We start from the raw sequence: 13877 nt of genomic DNA, 5'->3' as shown, positions 1-13877 counted from the left end.
TCTCCGAATACACACGCATATTTATATACATACACCTGCGCGCGCAAGCTAGCGTGATTAGGTTCTGTAATTAGGGATAATATCAGCTCATTTTTCTGTAAAGCTGCTCTGTGACAGTGTCTGCTGTTAAAAGCGCGAGACAAATAAACTTAGTGACGCAAGAGCCAAACCGGACCGAGTGGAAGAGAATTACAGCAGAAACCCTGCGGTGGAGACGCAGATCACACCGGCGTCTCTCTCTCTCTCTCTCTCTCTCTCTCTCTCTGCGTTTACTTTTCGTGCTAGTTATCCTACATAAGTGTAAGTGTGTGGGGGGGGGGGAGGCTCCAGCTTACTCATTACACACACACACACACACACTCTGTGTTTATTGTTCATGTCATGAATATTCTTCTCCATAATTAAAGTTTAATGTGCAGTGGTCGGATTGCGTGTGTGTACGTGAGCGAGTGTTTATTGTGGCTGGAGGTGACACTTCCTCACTGTAAATGTGTTGCTGACTTTCCCATAAAGGACTGGCTGAACCCGCTCAACCGGCCACACACACACACACACACACACACACAGAGCGCACTGTGATGTTACAGTGGAACACAGTCGAAACAGGTGTCATACTGCACATTATTTGTGGTTGTGTTGTGGCTGTGTCAGAATCTGACATTATTGATATTAAAACTCAATTTAATACACAGCCAGTAGTAATAATAATAGTGTGTGTGTGTGTGTGTGTGTGTGTGTGTGAATGAGAGAGAGATCATCAGTTAATCTTTTTGCTTCTCTCTATCCAGGTGAGAGCAGTGAGACAGATATACAGACAGACAGAGGAGCACAGCTCAGTGTTTATGGGAGGTAAATGTGTGTGTGTGTGTGTGTGTGTGTGTGTGAGTGCGCGCGCATGCCTTTCTGTCTGTCACAGTCTCAGCTTCAGAGGTTCCACTGAAAACTCTTTTATCAGCTGTACATTTCTCTAATTAAAGCAAACAAAACACAGGGCCCACACTCTCACTTCATTTGAAGCTTGTCTTGTTTTAAGCAGCGGAAAGTAATTGTCTCTGGTCATTTAGTTTGAGAGGGAATGAGTCCATGATTGGACTTTTACATTGTCAGTAATCTGGCCACTTCCTGTGAAAGTGAGTGGTTCTTCATCATGATTATTCATGAAAAGCACCAGCCTCTCTAGTGATTATTACAAGAATGTCCTGCACACACACACACACACACACACACACACACACACACACCTAGTTAGCCCCACTACCATTTGCGTATTGGGAGACACATATTTTGTTCAGAGTTTCTGAGTCTATTTTGAAGGCGGAGCTACACATGAGCACAGACTGGTCTAATGGCATCATCTACTTTATATCTAAAATACGCAATTTTACATTGTCATATTGTCACACGCACACAAACATGCACAAGCATGCGTACTCCTGTAGATTCTGAGAATCAGACATAAGGCTCCACACAGCTACGATTCTTTTGTCATGGATTATGAAAAGGACATAAACCCACTTCCTTCATTCAGACAGAAATTTAATTTGGATTGGACGCAGTTTACTCTGTTCACACTGAGGTGTTTGCATGAATGATTAAATTCTTAAAAAGATTGCATTATTTACAGATTACACTGAAACCCTGCTATAATGCACTCCTTGGGGGACGTCCAAATTTATACCCAGAAGTTTGTCATACTGAAGTGGACCCATTTGTCACACCAACCACTCACTCTTACATAAAACAAGACCAACTGTGTCTAATTTATATTTGCGCTTAATTCACTTTCATATTTACAGAGTAAAGGAAATAAGTCACTCTTTTCTGTGTGTCATGTAAAGGAGGCTGATGCACAGATGTAATTGCAGAAAGAGTGTTTATTTACAAACAGGCAGGTAAACAGATCCAAAATGTACTGCAAAAGCAGAGAGAGGAAACAGGCAAGGGTCAGGCGAGGCACAGACAGGATAGCTGAGGCAAGAATTTAAGGCAGAATCCAAATCTACAAAAAGTCAAAACCAGAAGGGCAGTACACAAGGTACAGCATGTATACTTCGCAAAGTCTGTGTGTTTCAGAGTCCTTATAAGCATGTGCTGTGATTGTGCTCTGATCAGGAACAGGTGCATGGCAATTCAGGGTTAGATCTTAAGGTTTTTCTGCACTAGCCAGCCGGGCTAGTGGCTTGCAAATTGCACTAGCCCGCAGAGTGTTGCACTAGCCCGCTATTTTAAGCCCAATTCCTGTGACAATTGAAAGAATTTTAAATACTAAACAATGAACAAGTTGAAACAACAGAAGCTCCCAATTCAGTGTAACAAAACAGTTACAACCTGTGTCAATGAACTGTGACAGTAATGTTCAGCAACAATGCATTACACCATGTACAATAAATAGAATGAGCTAAAAGATTTTGTATCAGATTTTGCGTGATTCAAGATGGCCACACCCATGTCAAGTTATTGCACTAGCTAACACGGGCTAGTAGCATAGATTTTGCACTAGCCCGTGGCTATCTGCACTAGCCACGGGCTAGCGGGCTAGTGTTAAGATCTAACCCTGCAATTAGTCCTCATGAGCATGGTGTTCAGCATGCATGTGAGGAGTGGTACAAGGCGAGCCGCTGCACGCGCACGTGACACAGTGTCATAAAAATAATGTGAATATTGTAATCTTTCAGATAGTAAAAGCACGATACTACACTCGTGTCCCATCAGTTTTACTTGCTGAAGAAACGTATAAGCCTAGACAGCTTTAATTTTAGGCACATTCTCCTGATCACGGATTTTTCCTCCTGAGTCACACTTACAGTTCACTGACTGAGTTATAGGATCACGAACGGAGGCAATAGATAGTTTTCACATGACGTCACAGAGTCAGGGATTCCCTAGTGGCAGCCATCTTGCGGGTCAAGCTTACTGTACGGGCCACTGAGCACACATTGTAACGCGCGAGTACAAAGTCTTCAAAAGAACCCAAGCAGGCTATTTAAAGCTAGCAATGGTGCACACCTGTTGTATTCACGGCTGTCGTAATAGGTCAGATGATGACGTCAAGCGGAGCTTTTATGGAATTCCCACTGTACGGGAGCACGAAGGCGAGCAAACAAAGAAACTCAGCATACAAAGGAGAAATCTATGGCTTGCGAGAATCAACCGCAAGGATTATCAGCCTTCCAAACACAGCAAAGTCTGCTCCGATCATTTTATAAGTGGTAAGTTGTTTAAATAATCAACTGTTTGTTTGTTTTTGGAAACCAAAACATCGTGTAAACAATCTCTGGAGAATGCCTAACTGGAACCGCTGAGTGTACGTTTACATTGTAATGTACACTTAATATCGCTCATTTGTCACGTTTCTATTTGAAACTTGTCACTTCACTCACGCAAGGGTCATTTTTGAAAAACATTTTAGGTCTATTCTGTATGATTTGATTTGTGTTTGGGATGCAAACAGCGCGCCTTTTGGCGGATGCCGCCTGAATCGCGCAGATCCGATATTTTTTTAGGGGGGGCGTTGGAGTGTCTGATTATAATTTCAAAGTAAATTCTGTATTAAAATTACTAAATAAGCAAATCTGTTACAGTCCATGAAACAGGAAGTATAAGGATGAGAAAAAAACCAGTTTAAATCAGAAAGCTGCGCACATTTGTGCAGCCCGAGCGGTGTGCAGGACTGCGCAAATGTGCGCAGCTTTCCGATTTAAACTGTTTTTTTCTCATCCTTATACTTCCTGTTTCATGGACTGTAACGGATTTGCTTATTTAGTAATTTTAATACAGAATTTACTTTGAAATTATAATCAGACACTCCAACGCCCCCCTAAAAAAAAAAATCGGATCTGCGCGATTCAGGCGGCATCCGCCAAAAGGCGCGCTGTGAATATATAAAGTTGTATATATCAGACAGCCTTTAAAGTTTGATGAAGTCAGTTTCAGGCTTTGGAGCAGGCTTTGGCAGTTTCAGGCTTTGGCAGCCCTGCATAGTCACTTGAAAATACATCTTTGTCCACTTCGTAGGGGTCAATTCCCCCAATCAAGGCCAGTTTGGCTGCATACCATTGTCGTGAGATGTCGTCTAATGTATCTATATACTTCTGTTTGCTTGATTTTGCCGACATTGATCTTTATTTTAGAAAACTGACTATATAACTTCATAAATTCGTCCGAGATAACGTAGCCGGTAGTGGCGATGGTCCGTTTTGTTTGCCCCGCAAGATGGCGGCTGGGGGGCGTTCCCCGGAATGCCGTGACGTCAGTGAAAACTATCTATAAGGATCACGATAACCTCCATCATTTCTGTTCTGGAAATGATGGAGGTTATTGGTGTATCGTTTTCAATGTCCACTCACTGACTCGCTCTGTTTTCTAAATCTTCACCATTCACTTCATTCATGTGTTCAAATCACTGATGATGTCAGCAGACACTTCGTCCTTTTATCAATCTTTTGGTCACCGTTCTCAATAATTGTTAGTGATCAACACTTCAGTGAGGCTCATTAAGCCTTTGTTTTATGGCATTAACATGTTTTGTTAATTCCACTGCGGACATAATGACTGATTATTTGTCTCTGGGCGAAGAGGAGCACACAGCTCAGTGATGGGGTTTTCGGTATAGCGGAGTTGCAGTGTATTCGGCTGAGTGTAAACTGTTTTTAGAAAGTGCAGTCTTTAAGGTGACTAAAGTGAGATCCAAGTGAGACCATCCACAGTCATCGTTAGTGTGTCTGTGTGGTACCATACACACACACACACACACACACACACACACACACACACACACACACACACATTCCTGTTAATGTGTTAGTCATGGTGTAGGGCCATATGTAAATTCCCCCAATCGCTCAACCAGTTTCAGTTTCATACTCATGCAGAGGGGAACTGTGTGTGTGTGTGTGTGTGTGTGTGTGTGTGTGTAGGGTATCATTTGAGCTGTCTGTCCCAGTTGAGGAAGTGGATTGGCATTTCCTTTTTCTAATTCAACTTTCAGTCATATTGACAACTGACCACCAGCCAAACGCGCACACACGTCTATTTTTGTGTGGATGCTCATTGATATACATTCCCTTGCCCTGTAAAACAACTAAATGCCTCAGCCGGACCCTAAACCTATCCACCCTAAACCTAATTTTAACCTGAATCCTCAAACAGCCCTTTGAAGAAGTGAGGACCAGCCAAAATGTCCTCACTTCCCAAAAATGTCCTAACTCTGTTGGTCCTCAATATGTAGCAAGTACGTGTATACACACACACACACACACACACACACAGTCACATGCATGTAAACACAGAACACCCATCACATGGCTGATTATTACAGATGTACTTTCTTTTTCTCATCTGTTATGAGCTGAACACTTGGACTGAACCCAGACTGAACATTTAGCCTGAACCCAACTAATTAAGTCAGGTCATTTTATAAAAATAAATAAAAAAAAAAGGACATTGTCACAAAACAGCTTTACATAATTCTGGATATGGATTTAAAATTTATCAAGCAAGGAAAAACTCCCTGAGACAACACGAAAGGAAAAAAGATCCTGAGAGGGACCAGACTCAAGGAACCGCTCCTCTTCTGGGTGACACAGGGTGGTGTGATTTATAAAAAATGACTCTTCTATAATTATGTACTGTGTAGAGTACAGCGCATCAGATTATTTTTGTTTCATTAGAGTTTTAGTATTAAGTCTTTCGTGAAATGAAGTTTTACACTGAATAATAATTGGGACTTGAGTGTAAACTGGTTTTAGTAAGTGCAGTCTGTAGGGTGACAAAAGTGAGATCCAAGTGAGACTATCTACAGCAATCTTAGGGCTGTCCATGCTTGTACATCTTCAGCAGTAATTAGTGATTGTGAGGTGAATGAGGCTCCAAGCAGAAAAAGAACATCAAGATGAATCAGGCAGGTCCAGAGAGCAGAAGGAGTCAGGATCATTGTCATCTCAACAGGCAGCAGGAGTAATATGTAGCTCAACAGACAGAGAACACATTTTATATATATATATATATATATATATATATATATATCTCATCTCATTATCTGTAGCCGCTTTATCCTGTTCTACAGGGTCGCAGGCAAGCTGGATCCTATCCCAGCTGACTACGGGCGAAAGGCGGGGTACACCCTGGACAAGTCGCCAGGTCATCACAGGGCTGACACATAGACACAGACAACCATTCACACTCACATTCACACCTACGCTCAATTTAGAGTCACCAGTTAACCTAACCTGCATGTCTTTGGACTGTGGGGGAAACCGTAGCACCTGGAGGAAACCCACGCAGACACGGGGAGAACATGCAAACTCCACACGGAAAGGCCCTCGCCGGCCATGGGGCTCGAACCCAGACCTTCTTGCTGTGAGGCGACAGCGCTAACCACTACACCACCGTGCCGCTATATTACATTAGTCCCAAGTCATGTTCAAGTTTCTGATGGTTTTTGCTGAGGAATTCTGAGGTAGTCCTCCTTCTTCATTATTCCATCCACTTTGTGCAATGAACCAGTTCCACTGGCAGCAAAACAGCCCCAGAGCATGATGATCCTACCCCCACCAACAGCTGGTACAGTGTCCCTCTGTACATGGTGGTCATTGTGGCCAAACAACTCAATCTTTGTCTCATCTGACCATACAGCTATCCTCCAGAAGGCTTTTTCTTTGTCTGTGTTGTCAGTTGCAAACTTTAGTTGAGCTTGAAGGTGTCAATTTTGGAGCAGGGGGTTATTTCTTGGATAGCAGCCTCTTAGACCATGGTGATCTGAACTGTAGACAGTGATCCATCAGCTTCCAGTTCATGGCAGGGCTGTGCCATGGTGGTTCCCAGGTTGTTCCTGACCATCCAAACCAATTTCCTTTCAGCTGAGGGTGACCATTTGGGTTTTCTTGAAGCAAAGTGGCTTGGCAAAGTGACTACACCTCACAATAACTTGCATACAATTGTTTGAACTGATCTTGGAATTTGCAGTTGTTTAGAAATGGCTCCAAGAGACATTCCGGAGTTGTGTACATCTGCAGTCCTCTTTCTCAGATCTGCACTGAGCTCCTTGGACTTTCCCATTTTACTGTGTGTTGGTCAAGCCAATATATGCTGGAAGCAAACCCTTTTTATGAAGGCACAGAGAAGCTACCAGCTGTAGTCAATCATGATCACTAACAGGAAGTTAAGAGGCCTTGGCAAGAGAAGAGACATTTTGGAAGTTTCAGCACCTCTGAATTAATAATCTAAGTGAGCATATGTAATTTTTTGACCCTGTATGTATAATTTTGACCCTGTGTTGACTTCAGAAAACCCAAAGAAAATTAAAACTTGTGCACCAAATTCTAGTGGGTTTTTTTCATTAAAGCTGTATGCTGTACAATCATTCTGACACAGAAAAAGAATAGTTCAGATAAATTACTGAAAGCCCAACTATTGCCATGACATTCATATCACTGTATGTAAACTTCTGACCACAACTTATATATAAGCCAGTTTTAGTCAGTGCCTAAAATCAGAGCTCCCGATAAGTTTATGAGCAAAATATGTACAAGGGCACAAAATTGACCTGAACAGAAGAATAATATTATAGCATATGAATCATCGAATTATATAATGTCATGTATTTCACCTCAATAAATCACTGCGTTGTCTTGTGCTATGGCCTAATGGTTAGAGAAGCAGCTTTGGGACCAAAAGGTCACTGGTTCTATTCAAGTCAAGTCAACTTTATTGTCAAATATGCTATACATGCTTGACATACAGCACAGATGAAATATCAGTCCTCTCTGACCCACGGTGCAAACAGGCAATGCAATAAATAAAAATAGAATAATTGAAAAACAAACAGTATAAACACTCTAGATAGGAACTAGACAGACTAAACACTCAAACAATATAAACAGAATAAATAAACAGTATAAACACTAGATAAGAACAAGACAGACTAAACACTCAGACAATATAAACAGTATAAACACTAGATATTAACTAGACTAAACACTCATATACACACACACACACACACACACACACACATAAATTAGTACAAATAACCAAACAGTCAAGGGCACTTGAGGTATAGCAGGTAAACATGAAATAAGCAGTATAAACAAACTAGCAGCTGTTAAGGTGAGGTAGCGCGGAATAGTGCAAATGGGCGAGGTAAAGTGAGATGTGCGGTCCCTGAGTTCAGTGTGTTAATGAACGATGAGATGTATGTATATATATGTGTGTGTGTGTGTTGGGGGGGGGGGAGACTGTGAGGATTCCCCTTTAATAGTAGGAATGGCTGAAGTGCCTTGAGCAAGACACTGAACCCCTGGCTGCTCTGGGTGTGTTGTACATCGCTGTGGATAAGAGCGTCTGTGAAATGCCTGTAATGTAAAGTGACAGTGAGACCAATAATGAGATACACATCACAGTTACGATACATATTTATTAGTTTCTTTGATGCCGCATGCCATGCGCCAGACACAACACCACCACATTTGTTATGGTGTGACTCTGCTGGGTGCCTGGGGGATAGCAGTGAGCCAGCACTTTCACTTTACAGCATTACTGTAGAGCAGGGGTCACCAAACTTTTTTCTCTGGGGGCCCACATTGTCCTTCCTGACTGTGATGGGGGGCCGGGGTCGGGTCAGCTATATAACATAGAATTGTATGACCCAGACAAATATGACCACCAGCAGGCCTCATTGTGTAGTAGAGATTACTAGCCTGGCACAGCCATCCCCACTACTATATCCACACTACTATATCAACACTTGATTCCTGGCACATATTTGTTTATCTTTACTAGTGGTTTGCAAAAGTAGTAATCGAGTCTTCACACTTTGTTTTAATTCTAAATACCACAGATATTCCATTTATTTATTTTCTAATAAAAATAACATCAAAGCTGTCAAGGTAAGAAACGTCTGCCTAGTTGAGGTGATTGACACTGGCAAAGGTGAGTGGAAAATTATAAATTGTCGGTAGGCCTGTTGATATTATTAATAATAATTGTGTGCAGCACTTAATAAAGGTCAAATAAATAGGCCTATAAAATAAATACATTTTAAAAAACCAGTGAAATTATAATAATATGAGCAATAGATCAATAGATCACAGCAGTTGTGCTGTGTCTTGCACGTCATTGCTCTCATCCATGGCCAAAGCAAAAAACTCGAATTCTGACGCTTTCTCATTCAGTTGGTCATACACGTTGTCCCCCAAATTTTCGGTTCGCCTGGTCATAGTAGGTGCGGAGAGACTCACCGCGTCGAGCGCATCCTTCTTGTCGGGACACACCTCCTCGGCCACAGCAAGCATGCATACTTTAACAAAGTCCCCATCTGTAAATGGCTTTCCATGGGTAGCTAGTAGGTGAGCTACCTTATAGCTAGCTCGGACAGCAGCCTGGTTGATCTGGGTTTGGCGAAGGAATACATTCTGTTGTGCAGCCAGTCCGCATTTCATCCTCCGAATCCTGTCTTCTCTTGTTTGCCCTTGCAAACTAGAATAGAATAGAATGCCTTTATTGTCACTATACACATGTACAATTAGATTTAAAGCATCTCCAATAACAGTGCAGACAGCGTGTAGAGAGAGAGGAAGGGGGAGGGAAAAAAAGAAGGGGGGTAAGGTGCACAGTCTGAGGTGTGTGTGTTGTGTTACACATTATGGAGCGAGGTATTGCACATATAAAGTATTGCACAGAGACAGTCACATTATAAATCATTGCACGAGAGAGTCACATTATAAGATAAAATATTACACATTAAGAAGTATTGCAAGGTAAGGTAAGGTGCACAGACTTGAGGTGTATGTGCTGTATGTAAGGTGCACAGTCCTGAGGTGTATGTGTTGTGTGTAAGGTGCACAGTCCTGAGGTGAATGTGTTGCGTTTCACATTATGGAGTGAGGTATTGCACATTATAAAAGTATTGCATAGAGAGTCATCTTATAAAGTACTGCACATTATAAATTTGTAAAATAGTAAAATAAATAGACTATAAAGTCAGAGCATATCAGAGTTCAGGGCGGTTATGGCTTTTGGAAAGAAGCTGTTTTTTAATCGATTTGTCTTTGTCCTGATGCACCTGTAGCGCCTCCCTGAGGGCAACAGGTCAAACAGGTCAAAGCCAGGGTGGGAGCTGTCCTTGATAATATTCTTAGCTCTGCTAAGGCAGCAGGATATGTAAATGTCCATCAGGGAGGGGAGAGGGCAGCCAATGATCTTCTGTGGTGCCTTAACTACCCTCTGGAGCCTCTCCCTGTCTACAGCAGTGTAGCTGCCGTACCATACTGTAATACAGTACGTCAGCAGGCTCTCGATGGATGAGCAGTAGAAGGTCAGCAGCAGGTTGGAGCTTAAGTTGTACTTCCTGAGGACTCTCAGGAAGTGTAGCCGCTGCTGAGCCTTCTTAATGACTGCTGTAATGTTTGCTGACCAGGAGATGTTGGCAGAGATGAGGACACCGAGAAACCGGAAGGTGTGGACCCTCTCCACATACACGTTGTTGATGTAGAGGGGGGCTAGGTCAGTGCTGTGCTTCCTGAAGTCAACAATGAACTCTTTGGTTTTCTTGGTGTTCAGAGCGAGGTTATTTTCTGAACACCAGGATGCCAACTTCAGGACCTCCTCTCTGTAGGCTGCCTCGTCTCCCTTTGAGATGAGTCCGACCACTGTGGTGTCGTCAGCAAACTTGACGATAAGGTTGTTGTTGTTGTGGGTCGGACTACAGTCGTGGGTGTAGAGGCAGTACAGCTCAGCACACAGCCCTGTGGAGAGCCGGTGCTCAACGTGCGGGTGGAGGAGAAGTGGGGGCCAAGTCTCACAGTCTGGGGCCGGTTAGTAAGAAAGTCCTTTAACCAGGCACATGTGAGGGGGGGAGGCCGAGAGTGTCCAGTTTTCTAATAAGGATGTCCGGGATTATTGTATTAAAAGCTGAACTGTAATCCACAAAGAGTATGCGGACGTAGCTCTGCTGCTGCTCCAGGTGATTTAGCGCAGAGTGTAGAGCTACGGCAATGGTGTCCTCTGTGGATCTGTTTGTGCGATATGCGAACTGGTAGGGGTTGAAGTCTACCCCTGTCTGGGGGGAGGTGGTCCTTGATGTGCTGAAGAACTAGTCTCTCGAAGCACTTCATGATTACCGGGGTGAGGGCCACAGGACGGTAATCATTCAGGCTGGTGACGGGAGACTTCTTCGGCACTGGGATTATTGTTGCAGATTTTAGGCAGGGCGGGATGACTGCCTGAGCCAGGGAGAGGTTAAAGATCCTGGTGAAGGTAGGGGCGAGCTGGTGGGCGCACGCTCTGAGCACCTTACCAGGTACACCATCTGGGCCGGCAGCTTTCTTGGGGTTCACTGCCAGGAGCACCCGTCTGACATCGTGTTCCTGTACAGTGAAAGGAGTGGTGTAGGAACTGTGTGGTGGTGGGGGTAGGGCAGGAACAGATAAGTCAAGTCAAGTTTATTTGTATAGCGCTTTTAGCAATAAACATTGTCGCAAAGCAGCTTTACAGAATTTGAATGACTTAAAACATGAGCTAATTTTATCCCTAATCTATCCCCAATGATGAAGCCTGTGGCGATGGTGGCAAGGAAAAACTCCCTCAGATGACATGAGGAAGAAACCTCGAGAGGAACCAGACTCAAAAGGGAACCCATCCTCATTTGGGCAACAACAGACAGCCTGACTATAATATTAACAGTTTTAACATGAGGACAGTTTCGTTGATGTTATAAACTCTTCATTGATGGAAAATTGAGTGCAAAACTGTTCATGATAACTGCAGTCCTGAAGTTAGCAAGACAACTGTAGTCCTCAGCCATAAAAGCATTACTGTAAGAGTCCAGAGCATCCTCCAGGTATAACCCTCAACTGTCCTCATGGGGCCGTCCTTCACAGGAGCGGTGCAATAAAACTCCGACCAGACACAGGGCACCAGGATGGACCAAGCAGGTCTGAGGGGCAGAAGAGGCCAGCATCTCAATCCCAGGACCAACATGTAACTCAGAGGGACAGATTGGGGGGGGAGAGAGAGAGAAAGAAAACACATGTTGTTAGGTATGCCCTAAAAATGACAAGTATTAAATCTGTGTGGTAGGCTCGCAGAGACGAGAGTCTTTACATCAGGCATAACACACAACAATGGCATGTTAATATGGTAAAAAATATATCATGACCTGTTCTGGCTGGATGCTTGATTGGGTGATGGGAGCACACTCCTCAGCAATGATGAGATGCAGATGGGACCCTTAGGGCTGGCCAAGACAATTCAGTTACATTTCACCGGGTCTGGGACATGCGACAGAATGTCTGACGGCCGATTCCCTGCAGGCTACGATAGCCAGTCGAGGTCTCCACCCTCTCCACCAAAAGATTTCCTGTTGACTCCATGTAACTCAGAGGGACAGATTTGGGGTGGGAGGGGGAGGGAAAGAAAACACAGGTTGTTAGGTATGCCCAATGTCACCTGAATAAGTAGGAGCAGTATATATATTGCACCGAGTACAAGCAGGGACTCCGGCAACTAACTATGACAGCATAACTAAAAGGAGAGAGCCAGAAGGTAACACAAGCATGAGGGAACCCCGGGACATAAAGCAGCCAGCCACTACACCATCAACAAACTCGAGTGAGCAAGCGAGTGGGGACTGACAGCATCCATACATCCCAGTTTACCAAAACACTCTGTCTGAGGACCCTCTAGATCTACACCTTTACCTCATAAACACCATTAACACAAGGCTTGACTAAACAGATATGTTTTCAGCCTAGACTTAAATGATGAGACTGTGTCTGATTCCCGAACATTACTTGGAAGGCTGTTCCATAACTGTGGGGCTTTGTAAGAAAAGGCTCTGCCCCCTGATGTAGCCTTCACTATACGAGGTACCAGCAGATAGCCTGCACCTTTTGATCTAAGTAGGCGTGGCGGGTCATAGAGGAGCAGAAGTTCACTCAGGTACTGTAGTGCGAGACCATTTAGTACTTTAAAGGTCAATAGTAGTATTTTATAGTCAATATGAAATTTGATTGGGAGCCAATGCAGTGTGGATAAGACAGGGGTGATGTGGTCATATTTTCTAGTTCTAGTAAGGACTCTTGCTGCTGCATTTTGAACTAACTGGAGCTTATTTATGCACTTATTGGAACATCCAGACAGTAAGGCATTACAATAATCCAACCTGGAGGTAACGAAAGCATGGACTAGTTTTTCTGCGTCACGCAATGACATTAAATTTCTTATCTTTGCAATATTTCTGAGATGAAAGAAAGCTATCCGGGTGATGTTATCAATGTGAGTTTCGAATGAAAGACTGGGGTCAATAATCACTCCGAGGTCTTTTACTGCTGCACGTGAAGAAACAGAAAGGCCATCCAGAGTCACTGTGTAATCAGAAAACTTACTTCTAGCTGTATGTGGTCCTAGCACAAGTACTTCAGTCTTGTCAGAGTTAAGCAGAAGGAAATTAATAAGCATCCAGTGTCTAATGTCCTTCACACATTCCTCAATTCTATAAAGCTGGTGTCTCTCATCAGGTTTTGCAGAGACATACAACTGTGTGTCATCAGCATAACAGTGGAAACTAATACAATGTTTATGAATAATATCACCCAGAGGTAACATATATAGAGAAAAAAGCAGTGGACCCAAGACAGAACCTTGTGGAAGACCAAACTTTACCTCGGTACGTCTAGAAATATCACCATTTATATCAACATACTGATAACGATCAGTTAGATAAGAGCTGAGCCAGGAGAGGGCCGTTCCCTTAACTCCCACAACATTTTCTAGTCTATCCAGAAGAATGGAATGATCAATGGTATCAAATGCTGCACTAAGGTCAAGCAACACAAGTAGCGAGACACAGCCCTGATCAGACGCCAACAGTAGGTCGTTTA

At 43.3% G+C, this 13877-nt stretch overlaps 1 protein-coding gene across 3 annotated transcripts in view; it reads left to right on the top strand.

The window, feature by feature from the left end:
- zbtb7b (zinc finger and BTB domain containing 7B) overlaps positions 1 to 13877 on the top strand; it is a 71746-nt gene that overhangs the window by 314 nt on the left and 57555 nt on the right. The window contains exons 1-2 of one of the 3 annotated variants that reach the window (XM_060920888.1): positions 10 to 300; positions 789 to 849. The exons of 1 other annotated variant lie outside the window; for it this stretch is intronic. The gene's annotated coding sequence lies outside the window, so the exon portion shown is untranslated. Of the gene's footprint in view, positions 1 to 9; positions 301 to 788; positions 850 to 13877 lie in introns of those variants that run through there. One more of the 3 variants, XM_060920887.1, reaches the window with a different exon arrangement.

This window comes from Neoarius graeffei, chromosome 5 (genome assembly GCF_027579695.1).
Source record: "Neoarius graeffei isolate fNeoGra1 chromosome 5, fNeoGra1.pri, whole genome shotgun sequence".
Taxonomy (NCBI): Eukaryota; Metazoa; Chordata; class Actinopteri; order Siluriformes; family Ariidae; genus Neoarius; species Neoarius graeffei.
The sequence above is the reverse complement of the archived record's forward strand: the minus strand, read 5'-3'. Positions and strand labels throughout refer to the sequence as shown.